The following is a 14493-nucleotide window of genomic DNA, read 5'->3' on the forward strand; positions in this document are numbered from 1 at the left end:
AAAAAAGGAAAAAAAAAAAAAAGAGAGGTTAGAGTGGGAGAGAGAGCCAAAGCATAAGAGACTCTTAAAAACTGAGGACAAACTGAGGGTTGATGGGGGGTGGGAGGGAGGGAGGGTGGGTGATGGGCATTGAAGAGGGCATCTTTTGGGAGGAGCACAGGGTGTTGTATGGAAACTAATTTGACAATAGATTTCATATATTAAAAAAAAAAAAAAAAAGAAATGAGAGTTTCTGTTGGTCTATACCCTCGCTGTCTTTTGGTGTTTTCAGTGTTCTGGATTTTGGCCTTTCTAATCTCATTAGTTTACCTCGTGCTTTTGCAAGGACGTCGGATGTGGAATATCTTTCATATGCTTATTTTCCATCTGTATACCTTCTTTGGGAGGGGTGCTTTCTGCTCAAGTCTTTGGCCCACTTTTAAATCAGAATGTCTGTTTTCTAATTCTTGAGTTTTCAGAGTTCTTTGTATATTTTGAATGAGAGTTCCTGATCAGATGTCCCTTTTGTAAATATTTTCTCCCAAGCTGTGTCTTATTTTCTCTTTCTCTTGATATGGAATTTAATTTTATAATTCTTTAATTCATTAACTTACTTGGCAAGCATTCACTGTGTGCCTTTGACAGTAACACTTAATTTCTAATCTATCCCAAATGAGCTTAATAAAGGAGACAGATTTTTTTTAACATTTTTTTTAATGTGTATTTTTGAGAGAGAGGGAGGGGGAGAGAGACAGAGTGCGAGCAGGGGAGGGGTGGAGAGAGAGGGAGACACAGAATCTGAAGCAGGCTCCAGGCTTAGAGCTGTCAGCACAGGGCCTGATGCGGGGCCGGAACTCACAAACTGCGAGATCATGACCTGAGCCAAAGTCAGACACTTAATTGACTGAGCCACCCAGGTGCCCCAAGACAGATTTTTTTTTTTTAATCAACTTTAAATCCAAGATTTGTCCTACAGTTCAGGCCATTTCTAACTGGGGGAATCTGTTAAGGTTCCTTGATGGCAGGAGAGCTGATGGCAGCTGAGATCTCTCTTCTTTGGCTCTCTCTACTATTGAATGACTTTTGACTCTCCTTTTAATGGATATTTGTTGTCTTTTCCCAGTGTTGAAAGCCATCAGCTCATTCCTAAAATGTTATTAAAACATGAAACATTATTTTATTTATTGCAATTTTGTCAAGTATATTTGGCTTGAGATTTTCCCTTGACACCTAATAAACCATTAAAAATGTCTGTCTTATAACAATGGCTCTGGATCCAGGAATTTGGGATAAAGATCCTGAAAATAGATTGTCTCTGTAACTATCTAAAAGTCATGAGAGTCCATTGTTTTAGGACAAGGCTCTTTAAAAATCATGCCTGTCAAACAAAAAGTTTAGAAAGCCGTGACAACACAGGAGCCTGATGCCAGAGGGAACGCTGATGCAGTCCTTGAATTTTCCATGACGACTTCTCACCTGCACTTAGCAGCTGTTTATTGCTTGGTTCACTGGAGCATATGATGCTGAACCAAGCCACGGGTCAATAAAGTCATTTACAATGATCAACCCTCTGAGTGAAAGAGGTGATGAATCAACCAGAACTCCTTTGGGCAACAGACCTAGCAGGGAAATTTTGCACTTGGGGTAGTAATATATAATCAGATGAATCAGCAGACTGCACATCTCCCTAATTAATGTTACCACCTTTGGAGAAAGCATACAACTAACTTTTAAATGCTTTTTTCCTTTAGTAGGGGTGTTAGTGCTTAGATATCAAACTATGCAAGAAACCTTTATACCTTGACCTTGTCAATACTGAGAGAGTGGTTTCTTGATGTTTAAATTATCAGGTTTGAATTCAATATTAGCTTTAAGATCCTTCACATTTTTATGTGATATTTGACTATTAGATTGAACTGAGAATATCTGATGCTTAAAATTACTATAGAATAGCATTATTAATTCATACTGCAATTAAATCATAACAACAACTCTTTTTGGAGTGCAAACTAAGTGCCGTGAGCCACACTCTTTACACATGGTATCTCATTTAACCTACACAAAGAGCTATGAGGCAGACAATGCATTTAGTCACATTTGTGGAAGCTGAGTTGAAAAAAAGGTTAAATAATATTCTCAAGGTGTTGAAGCTTGTAGGGTGGCCAGTTACAAACTTGAATATAGACCTCTTGGACTTAAAGTCCATGTTTCTAATCACTACCTTATGAACAATAATGACATGAAATTTGTTCAGATATTAGTTTTCATAAAATTAACATGTATTTTCTGAAAATGTAGCTCTTTTTAACTGATAAAGTGATTGCTAGATTATATTACATAGGATATTTAAAAAATGATATATGAATTGGGCAAGAACTTGTTATATTGATGTTTTAGTCATAACGACGACACTTATTGAATAAGAACTTTTAACATGTTCAGAATCCAGAGAATATGACACTATGCTAACTTATTACATGTATAATCTAACTTAATCCAAATATAAATACTGGGGAGGGAGGTGTTATCAAACTGTGATGAACTGATGTCTACCAAATAATCTTCTTAAGTTTGAAATGGGAATTGTAACCAGAATTAAATAGCTTTTCTATATGTTAATACAATCTTAATTTTTTAGTTTACATTTTCAAATAATTTTTGGTTTAGGCGCACTTATGAGTGACCCCTGAGACAACTAGGAAGGTGGATTGTTTGGGTCCTTTGTGGGTATTAATCTAATCTTCCCACAAACAATGTTTCCAGTTTATAGAGATTACCAACTCAGTTGGTATTTGTTCAGGATCTTCCTGGACAAGGCGTGAGGAAGGTGTTGCTGTAAAATTAAAATGTTTTATAAGACGGATCTTCCCTTTAGAAGTTTATAAGTATTTTTGGAGTCATGATATAAGTACATGCAAATGCCAATCACACAGCTCTAATTAAATGAGTTTACAGCACAGTGAAGTCCAACCCAAAGTTGCATGATACATGTTAAGTGAATTGCGTTCAGCAAGGAGAGAACTCATTTAGGGCTAACGTGGTCAATAGAGTTGTAACAGGCAGAACATCCACATTTCAAACAATGATAAACCCAGCGTCTTCCCTACAAGTTTTATGAATGCCTGGAAAGGCATTATGCCCACGTGTAGTTCCTTCCGGTGTATGAACAAACTCTCTGGCCCTCAGATCTTTTTTTCTTCTGAATTACATGGATCTGGAGCAAATTGTTATCTCTTTTTCTGAACTACACAGCTCCTTTCCAGATTGCCACAAATAAAACTAAATGTAACAACATCCTTAATCATTTCGTGTGGGTAACAGCGTTGAATTTGAGGCAAGATAGAAGGGGTGAATACATCCTAGGAACACCACAAGCTGAGCATCAAGTTACAGACACTCCTGTTAGGGATGTTTTCCAGGAACAAACCACCAGAGGTCTTACCGTAGTGCCTTCATTATGTGTACTGCCTGGTTTCATGGCAGCTCAGAGCCGTTCTCACCTCTTTATAATTCCTCTACCTCGCTCCTTTCTTTCTACCTTCTTTAAAACACTGCCAGGTTCTTTCCACTTTGCACTCTGGAGCTATTCATTTCTTTCTTGTTCTTAGTCTCAAGCTCCCAGTCAACCGACAAAGGCCTCAGAAGGCCTTCAGAAGGCCAAAAAGCTATCTATAAAACAAGGTACGCTCTCATTAGGAGACACTTGTATTTTACGTATCTTTATTTATATATTTTTCTTTCTTTTTTTTTTTTTCCCGTCTTTGACCCAAGTCAAATTGTATGGGTCAACCCTTCCACTGAGTGGCCATCCTTCCTTTTTCATTGAGCAGCTGAAGTTATTGAAAACTGAATAAAACATATCTGATTGTCATAAAGTTATTTGCATCAAGTCAGAGTCTGTCTCTCTGTAATTCCCTTCCTTGGCCTCAGAGTTTTCATTGGTCCGCACAGCAAATTTCTAATGCTTCCGCATGTGACTTCCTCATTTGTTTAAACTGTGTTCATGTAAACCTTCACCATCCTACTCACTCTCCTTTGTACCTTTCTCCATGCCGTGCCATTAAAATATGGTGGCCAGAACTGAACCCAGTGGTTCCAGATTTGGCATTACTAGTGGAGGACAGAGGGTTTAGAATCTCCTTGATTTGAACTACAACACTTTTGTTAATGAACACATATACTCATTTTTTATAGCTACATGGCACTTTGTTGTCTTTATTGACAGTGAAATCTGTTTTCCTCACATATGTTGCTATTAATATGTATCTCCCCCATCATGTTTTTATATAACTATCATGATGTAAAAATGCTTGTTCTTATTTTCTTTGCTCTCAGATTTCATTTTTCATTCTCTTGATCCAATTAACTGTTTTGGATTTCTCCCCTTCCAAACTCCAGTTTGTATTATTTTTAACATTATCTATGAAATATTTCTAATTATATATGAAGCAAAAGAGCAGTAAAATATTTCTCATGAAACTGATAATGGCCCATCTTTACTTTGTGCCTACTATTGTCGGGAATATGAACAAAATGACATTAGTTTCCCAAAATAGTCTTTTTTGACATTCTCATATTTTAATTTGGAGTTCTAATGAGTATTCTTATCCTTAAAACTTCAAAGAAATAACTTTTTTTTTTCCTTTCAAGAATTGTTTTTCTCAGCTCTGAGGTATATTGCTAATGACAACCCTTTTTTAAATTATAGCGTAACATATCCTCCTGATATTCCCAAAAAGAATAGTCAGCAGAAAATGTCACTAGTTTCCTAAAATTATTACATTTAAGAGAAAATAATCTCTATCTATTTTAGAGAAGATCTTTGTTTACAAAGCATCCTAAGGAGACTGCAATTAATCCTCGATTGATAGAGTTATTATTCAAAACTACTTACCTTCTAAATTTTAAGCTCTAAATTAGTCTCCAAAGGCAACATAGAATATGGGATAGAAGATGCATGATGCTTTCTTTCAAGCAGACCAAAGCCTGGTGGAAGGAAAAGATAATATAAATATGTGATGACTTAAGGACTGAGTGATGAATGTCAGCTAGGGTGACGTAGAAGGCAATGCTGAAGCATTTAGGAACAAGCACATGAGGGTGATGGTAAAGCAGTAAGAAATAAACATGGGCTTGTTTGGGAAAAGTGTTTTATGTCATAGTCTTCAATAAAAAGAAGAGTGACCATGTGACTGGGAAAAGAGTGTCTAGAAATTGAGCTTTTCAAAAATGATTGACCCCCTATCTCTCTTGGGTTCGTGTATAGACTATAGTGAACAGTACGTCAACTCTGACACGTGTGTGTTTTAAGCAGTGAGTGTATGTAAAGTCTTTTCGATCTCAACACCTTGATGGGTGGTTACCCATTTTAGCCTGCAGTTTGTGGACAGCAGGATGAGGTGTTTCCTTGCTCTTAAAACACTTGTATCCTTTCCATACAGACAGTAAGAAGAACAGATTTTCCTTTGAGATATAATATTTCTAGTGATGTATAGATTGACTACAATTGGGGAAAACATTTAGAAAAACACAAGGGATGTGACAAAGTTATGGTGAAGTGCGGGAAACGAAAGAGACCAGATGATTCCCTTGGAATCATTTTGGAAGATGGATAAATGCTAGCAGGATACATAGGCATTACATATAAAGAGTGTAGGGACTGTTTGAAAAGCAGTGGGATTGATAGCTTTGGTCTGGACGATTGTCAGTTGGAGATATGTTGGGAGATGTACATGTGAGTTCAATAGGCCTTTGGGAACTAAATATGAAATTTTAGGAGAGACGGGGGAATAAACATCGTTTACATATAATAGATGAAACCATGGATTTGGCTGGTATTAGCTGAGGGGTAGAATCACAGAGAGCAGCACAACGGAACATCAGAGTGCTTAAGAAGAATAAAATAATGTGGACAATGACAGAATGTTAGAAAAGTAAAAGGGTGTTTCGAGTAGGCAATGTCTAGAAGTTAAGAAAGAAGAGAATTGGAAGGAGGGTCCCAGCCATTTATTGACTTGTAGCAAACCAGTCCAAAATGTGAGGAGTTAAAACAGCACCTGTCATTCCACTATTTCTTTGGTTTCTGTTTGTAGTGGATTTAGGAAGGGCTAGTTGCAGTCATGTGGTGGATGGGGCCATGGCATCTGGTCAAATGTCCTTGCAGCTGTCTCCCTCTCCATTTAGTCTCAAAGCTTCTCCATGGGTTCGCTTCACCTGGGCAATTTGGGCTTCCTTTCCACAAGCCAGCTTCAGAACAGTGGGGCTGTGTGAACGGTGGCCCACAGCTGCTATTCAAGGGCTCCAACTGATAGCTGCATATATTGCCTTCTAAGACCTAAGCTCAGAAAGCATCCAGTGTCACCTCCACAGTTTATCGCATGCAGGCTCATGCAGATTAAAGTGAAGAGGTTTAGTTTCTTTATGGGGAAATGACAAGATTCTAGAAGAACATATGGAATGGGGAAAAAAAAAGCTGTCGCTATATTTTGAAAATTCAGCGTGGAACATGAAGAAAGGGACTCAAAATATTGCATGTTATGGAGATATGAAATGTATAGCCATAGCTACAATATACCTAGTAAGTTTAGCCATGGCCAATGGGCATTGTATAGGCAAGATAAAGGCAAAAACAAGATTTCAGTGACTTTAGAACCGAATAAGATAGTCTAACAATCTTATTTGTAAATATTGAAGATAAAATAATAGAGTAGACTAATCTAGTAGGCGAAGCTTTTCAAAGATTGGCATTTTAATAAGGGAAAGACTTGAGTGTGTTTCTATGCTGAAGAGAAGTGTATAGAACATGGGTTGGCAAGGTATAGCCCTTGGGTTAAATCTGGCCTAGGGCCTATTTCCCTCAATAAAGCTTTATTGGAACACAGCCATATGTTTCGGCTTCAACAACACAATTGAATAGTTGCGACAGAGACACTTTGGTCTGCATGATCCAAAAACTTACTGTTTACCACTTTATAGGACGATTTTGCTAACCCCTCATCTAGGTAGAAAATGAGTGGAAAAAATGAGGATTGCTTGGTAAAGCAAGATTCTTGAAGAGTTGCAAAACTGGAGGCTCCAAATATTTGGCCAAGTTTTTATTAGCATAGTAGCTAGTTTCCAGTAGGCACTGAAAAGTATTTGTTGGAATTATGATTGTATGAGTGAGAGCCAACAGCTTTACTAACAACCCAATCACTCTTTAAAAATGTAAGACAAAATGGTGAGTACTGATCCACGTCTTTTCCAGTGAAGTGTGGTGTAGAAAAAGATAATTAGTATAGAAATGAATGGGTTGCTATATTCCGAACCCTATTTTCTGTATTACACAGTATGAGTTATTTATCAGTTTAGTGTGAGTGGAAAATCTAATTTAGTCCTATGAAATATGCAACTTGAGGGCCCAATGAAGTTAATGAGTTTTCCCAAAACATAGAAGATTTAACTTTGTTCACTTAGTGAAATTACCACCAAAGCGAGCAGCCTGCTTCTACCTGGGACATTTAATCTGTAGTTCTTAGTTCTTCCTAAGAACCTGGTCAATGTGGTATTTTATCAAGATTCTTCATCTTACCAGTGTGTTCCCAGAATTAAATGACATAATTTTATAATATGCCCAATAAATGTTAGCTATTGTTTCGGTTTTTGTTGCTTGTTTGCTAGCTTCAGAAATAATTGGTAAGTCAGGTAAAGCAGTGTGATGATTGAAGAGTTTTGACAAGAAACTTGGGGCTCCTGGGTGGTTCAGTCAGTCAAGCATCCGACTTTGACTCAGGTCATGATCTCGCGGTGCATGAGTTCGAGCCCAAGATAGGGCTCTGTGCTGACAGCTCAGAGCCTGGAGCCTGCTTCGGATTCTGTGTCTCCCTCTGTCTCTGCCCCTCCCCCACTTTTGCTCTGTCTCTCAAAAACAAATAAACATTAAAAAATTTGAAAACAAAAGAAACTAAATGAGAATGTTGTCAGCATGAATGAAAAGAGGGACTGATATATTCCAAATAAATAATAAAGAATGATTATGACTTGCCCTATTTAATATAGAAGAGACGGGAGGTGGGGGGAAGTGGAGAAAAAAAGAATTCTAAGTTTGTGAAGATCATGAGAAGGACAAGGTTTGGAAACAACCTGATGTTGAGGAATATGGATTCAAATATACTTGTTCTGACTTGAAACCTTGAAAGCCAACTTATGGGGCACTTATTGTAATGATGAGTCTGTTGGAAATAAGCAAATCACAGTCGCGTTCAAGATCAAAGAGAGTTGAGATCTGGTACGAAAAGTAAATCATTTGGCGGAAGTATCACTCCATACGTAACGGAGGTGGCACAGTTTTACTTTTACATTTTATTATCATCAACATGAAAAGAAACGCTTCTCTGATTTTCCCCCATCCTAGAACCCTGTCCAGCAAGAATGTAGGCTATTCCTGAGACCGTACTACCCGCTGGGATGAAGGGATGGAAAATGTGTGGGACATCTTAATTTTGTCACAAAGACAAGAGAGTGCTAATGACAGTTAGTGACAGTACTGTGCAGAGCACCCCCCCCCCCCGGCTCAGCCTTCAGGAGCGTGCAGGGGGCATTGGTCTTACAAGTAACCCTCTTCCAGGCTCAGCCCGGAGGTTTGGCAAAGCCCCTTGGAAATCTGCCTGGAAACTGTGAAGAAATCACAGGGAATTAGCAAGGGAGAAAGAAAAGAGGATTAGCTCAACGACCTCTCAGAGAAAGCAGAGGGACTCTGAGATAACACAGCAAAAGCAGAGACAGCTAATGAGAAGAAGTCTATGCAGACAAGAGAAAAGCTATGCTTATTTGGAAAACCTGGTCACAGTTGCCAACTCAGAGAGTCGTAAGCATTATGATCAAGAGTTCGTGGAGCCAACAGTCATCTGTAATAACACGTCCTGTTTACAACTATGTTAAATTTCATCTTTCAGCCTGACTTCGTGTGATGTTTTAGAACCATTCTTCAACCACTAAAGCACTGATTATGCGTGTGAAAAACAAAACAAAACAAAAACAAAAACAAAGAATACTAACCATCCTCCCTTGGGTGGTCCTATACAATAAGAATTACTCAGGGGCTCCTGGGTGTCTCAGTTGGTTGAGAGTCTGACTTCGGCTCAGGTCATGATCTCACAGTTCGTGAGTTCAAGCCCCGTGTTGGGCTCTGTGCTGACAGCTTGGAGCCTGGTGCCTGCTTCTGATTCTGTGTCTCCCTCTCTCTGCCCTTTCCCTGCTCGTATTCTGTCTCTCTCTCTGTCTCTCAAAAATGAATAAACATTAATTTTTTTTAAGAATTACTCAGACAAGAGCAATTTTGTGAAAATTATATAGCATCTTTAAGTATACACATTAATATAACGCAAAACTTTCCTTTCAATGAAAAGATGAGCCTAGATTAACTTTGAGGAATATTTTCAAAATCACCATGTAAATTGCAATCTTTCCATAGAATAAAGATGGTTGTTTTAAAAACTCCTACAAAGACAATAGCATATTTTTAAAATGACAGAGTGTATTAACAAATGCAACTGTCCTAGAGATAGATTTCAACAGAATCTTAATGGCCTGAAAAAAATCCTAAAATGATATTAATGCAACGGTTGCTTTTTGAAAAGAAGAAATTTCATACTGACTAAATTCTTATGCAGGAAACTAAGATGATTATTTGACTCAAAGATATTTTCTGAGTTAAGTCTCTGTCTCTTTAGTCTGAATTTGTACCATCTTTTGGGCGACATTTCAGTCCCTGACATTTGAGATTATCATTTTTGTGTTTAATATTTATAAGTCCTGAATATAAAATTATAGTCAAAAGAGAAAAAAGTAAACAAATTGTTTCTGGAGGCGAGTTTTTACTTTTTGCTTTTCTTCTTTCTTTTTCTCTTCCTTCCCTTCTCCCTTCCTTCCTTCTCTTCTTTTCTGATTCTTTTCTGGTGTGGGGAGGTAGGTAGGTAGGTATGGATGTGGTCGCAAAAGTGGGGGGTGTGTTTGTGCTTGAGTCTTTTCCCTAGTTTCCTAGCTGATCTTTGGCAAAGATACTTAGTATTGTCGGATGTTTTATGAAAACTCATTAAGGTATTTTGAAGAAATCCCATTTAGTTCCACTTATTCATAGGCTTCCAAAGCTTTTACCCCTTTAAAAAAACCAGTAAATTAAAACAACTGGAAGTTTGGATATTTAAGATAGCATCATTGGCTGTTACAAAGATACATCATTGGCCGTACATTCCTTGTGTACAAGGAGTAAGATTCCGAAAAGAAAAACCCTGAAACTGAGTAGGCTGTTAACATGATAGCCCAAGCACAGAGATTCTAGGTTAGAGACAAAGCATTCGAGAAAGCTGTTGAGCCATACAGGGCCAATGTCTCTTTCTGTTTTCATTAACAGTGCGTAGAAACAAGACAGGGGTTTTGGCAGACAATGTACAAGGGCAGTTACAGCCTTAAGTTGGAGTAATTAGACCAATTTCTTCCCTGACCAAGCTAGAATGTACAGGCAGGGAGGCACTTAATGCCTTCCCTTTGAAGGAGGAAAAACCCAGTTAGCCGGCTTTGACACCTGTCTCAAATCAGGAGCTGAGGAAGAAACAAAGATCATCCCCGAGCAAGCTTTCTTCTACCCAAAATCTCATAATGAATGAAAATGAAAGGTTTCTCTTTGAGGGATAAGAAAAAAACAAAAAAACAAAAACAGGATTCCATTAAAAACTATACCATCTTAGATATCAGTTTATCTCTTTTTTTTTATTTTTTTTAATTTTTTTTCAACTTTTATTTATTTTTGGGACAGAGAGAGACAGAGCATGAACGGGGGAGGGGCAGAGAGAGAGGGAGACACAGAATCGGAAACAGGCTCCAGGCTCTGAGCCATCAGCCCAGAGCCTGACGCGGGGCTCGAACTCACGGACCGCGAGATTGTGACCTGGCTGAAGTCGGACGCTTAACCAACTGCACCACCCAGGCGCCCCAGTTTATCTCTTAATGAAACTTTCACTTAAGAAAGAGATTTACATTTTTTTCTGCTGTCTCTTTCCTTTATTCATTTATTCTTCCAGCGTCTACTTATTGAGGCACATGTTACTTTCAATAATAGTTATAATAAGTTACCCAAAACTTTGAGTCTTAGAACAGCACAAGTACGTTATTTTATAATTCCGCCATGGGTCTTGCCTGATCAAAGTCAATGTGACAGCAAGGGTGCATTTCTTCCTTAGGACTCTGAGAGCTAGTGGGTGGGGGTGGGACCTGTTTCATTGCTTATTCAGATTTCTAGAAGAATTCACCTCCCCGTGGTTGTAGAACTAAAACCTCTGGTTGTTTTCAGTCTATCAACTGACAGCAATTACTGTCTTCTAGAAGCTGCCCACATGCTTCCTCCATGGCTTGCTTCCGCCCTTCTCTAAGCCTAGGGGGCAGGTCTGTTCTTTTCACATTCTGAGTCTCTTCTTCCTCCTTCCAGTGTTTTTGTCCCATCTCTCACACTTCTGTCTTCCTTTTGAACATTTTTTAATTCTTCTTTTTTTAAGTTTATTTATTTTGAGAGAGGGAGAGAGAGAGACGGGGGGGGGGGGGGGCGGGGAGGGAGGGATGGACTGAGCGAGAGAAAGAGAGGAGCAGAGAGAGAATTCCAAACAGATTCACCAATGTTAGCGCAGAGCCCAGCATGGGGCTCAGACCCAGGAACCGTGAGATCATGACCTGAGCCGAAGTTAGATGCTTAACCAACTGAGCCACTGAGGACGCCCTCCTCTTGAACTTTTAAGAGCTCATAAAATTAAGTTGAGTCCATCTTGATAATCTGGGATAATCACCTTCTTTTAATGTGTGGAACTTCTATACCATTTGCAAATTGCCTTTTGTCACTTACTGTAACACACTTACAAGGTTCCAGGCATTTGGACATGGGCATCTTTGGGAAACCATCATTCTGTCTGATACAAGTCCCTAATATTTATCAGCTGTTTTGCTACGTATCAAAAATAATATGCACAGTAGAAATTAAGATTGCCTTCGGGTTCATACTTAGTATACGAGGCAGATAATCATTGACATAAATGTGAGATGACACCTGTGATGTGTCATACAAAATAGGCTACATTATGTTTTTGCTGTAATAAATTACCCACAAATATTAGGGGCCTAAAAATAACAAACCCCTCATGCTACATATTGTGATGTGTCAGTGAGAGACTGCTTCATGACGTTCTCACTTTGGAATCCATACCAAAATAGGTACCATCTGAGCCTGTTAGGAAGGAAGAGAATTGCATGCTGGCCTTTCAAGCTTCTCCCTAAACATGGTATCTTACACTTCTACTATTTGCCTTTTACTGGTTAACCTTGTCACACATTCATACTTAACTTCAACTTGACAGGGAAAATAAAAGTCTACCATGTGCCTGGGAGAAAAACCAGACATATTCGGAGGTTATTGAGAACTATTACTAAATAGGAGCGCCTGAGTGGCTCAGTTGGTTAAGCATCCGACTTCGGCTCAGGTGATTTCAGGGTCCCTGAGTTCAAGCCCCAGATCAGGCTCTCTGCTGTCAGCACAGATTCCACTTTGGATGCTCTGTTCCCTTCTCTCTCAAAAATAAATAAACATTAAAAACAGAGAACTATTACTAAATAGATATGAATGAGTGTTGAAGAGGCAAAGCCCATCCATGTTGCTAAGAGAAGACTTTCAAGGGGAGTTGACTTAATCAGAAATGTCAAAGGAGCTTCCCTGGCAAGTGATTTCTTTGAGTTGGGGCCAAAAAAAGAGTAAGGCTTTTAAGAAGGAAAAGCCTGATTACCATGTAAAATGATTATCATAGGCTGAATGTTTGTGTCCCCACAAAATTCATATGGTGAAATCTATCCCCAGTGTGATGGTGATAAGAGATGAAGCATTTGGGTGGTAATTAAGTCCTGAGAGTGGAGTCTTCATGAATGGGATTAGTGACCTTCTAAGAAGAGATCAGAGAGCTAGATAGATGGCTCTGTTTCCCCATTGGGAGGCAGGAAAGTGGACAATAGGCAACATAGGGGAGGATCTTCCTGAGAACCCCACCATGCTGGCACCACTCTAATCATGGACTTTCAGTCCCCAGAACTGAGGAATACATTTCTATTGTTTGTGAGCCACTCCATCTATGACAATTTGTTACAGGAGCCTTAACTGACTAAGACACAGTGTTCATACTTACATTCATTAAAGTTCTGGCCATAAGCATTATTTTGATTGTCATGAACAGATAAGAGTAAAGATGCAAATACATATTCTTTTAAAGTGAGAGGAAAAAACAAACAAACACCCCCATACACTATGAATGAGGATTCCCGAGTGGCTTGAATAATTTCAAGAGGAAAGAAAATCGAGTTGTTACCTAACTATGGTTGCATAAGCATAATCTATATAAAAGTCTTTGGTATTTAGATTTGCTTTAGATGTCATAAAAAGCAATTTTGTCTCTGCAGAACTTCATCCTTAAATTACATTAACTTGAATTTTATTTTTTTTATAATGGTAGTAACTTATTTTGTCAGATTTTACATTACAAAATATGCAATAAGCATAATCTGTTTAGACATAGTCTTATATTTGAATATAATTAAATAACACTTAAATAAAAAACTGAAACCAGTTCTCAGACCTATGAGTTACTGCATTTTTCTTTCCACTTTAAAACAAGTCTGTGAATTATAGCGCAAAAGTGTGAAAACGTAGGTCTAGGTCTACCTATTTTGCCTGGTCAAGTCTGGTCCATTTTTAATATCTCCAGCATTGCTTACTGTGAGTTGCTTTCAAGGACCCCACCAGAATGAAATGAAGCTCTTAAATGGAATTATTCCCTGTTGTCAGAGCCAGTAGCTCTGTGCCCTGTAATTACCTGCTTACCAGATTCTATGGCTGCTGAGCATGGCCCCTGTACACTTGCTCCTTGAGATCGATCTCCATGCTATCTGCCCTGCTCCCTTCCCTGGAATGCTGATGAGGAAGGAAATCAACAGGCTCCCTTTCCCTCGTTTTCCAGTTGGATTTGGCCAATAGGAGGCCCCTGTGCAAGAGCGGAAAGGCGGAAGAGGGTGAACTCAAAGTATTTATTTTCTGGCTCTCCTCCTTAAATGTTCACTTGGGGCTGGAAGTGTCTCTTGACCAAAAGGCAGTTCCCCTCTCTAGGCTGCTCATCTCCAACATTCTCTTCCAGAGTTAAAGTAGAGATCCCCAGAGTAAAGGAGAGATCCCTCTCCTCCTCTCTTTAGCCTAAGGGAGGCAATGGTCTGTAATTACTAGCCTTGCCTAGTTGCTTTTCTGCCATTTGTTCATGACCTTGTGAAAAGAACATTTATTAAACACGTTTATAAAACACAACTCAGATTATCCAAATATTGTTTTGTTAGGGCTCTAATATACGTCATGATGACAGATTGTTCTTTTAAAACCTCGTTTCATTTCTAGCATGGTGTGTGGAATGAATGCGCTCAATAGATAATTCTTTGATGGATAACATAAGCATTATTTAGAAA

At 38.7% G+C, this 14493-nt stretch overlaps 1 pseudogene; it reads left to right on the top strand.

The window, feature by feature from the left end:
- The first annotated feature begins 5800 nt into the window (after nucleotides 1-5800).
- LOC125164965 (small EDRK-rich factor 1-like) lies at nucleotides 5801-8828 on the top strand (annotated as a pseudogene).
- The last annotated feature ends 5665 nt before the right edge of the window (nucleotides 8829-14493 follow it).

The sequence above is a fragment of the Prionailurus viverrinus genome, chromosome A1, assembly GCF_022837055.1.
Source record: "Prionailurus viverrinus isolate Anna chromosome A1, UM_Priviv_1.0, whole genome shotgun sequence".
Lineage (NCBI taxonomy): Eukaryota > Metazoa > Chordata > Mammalia > Carnivora > Felidae > Prionailurus > Prionailurus viverrinus.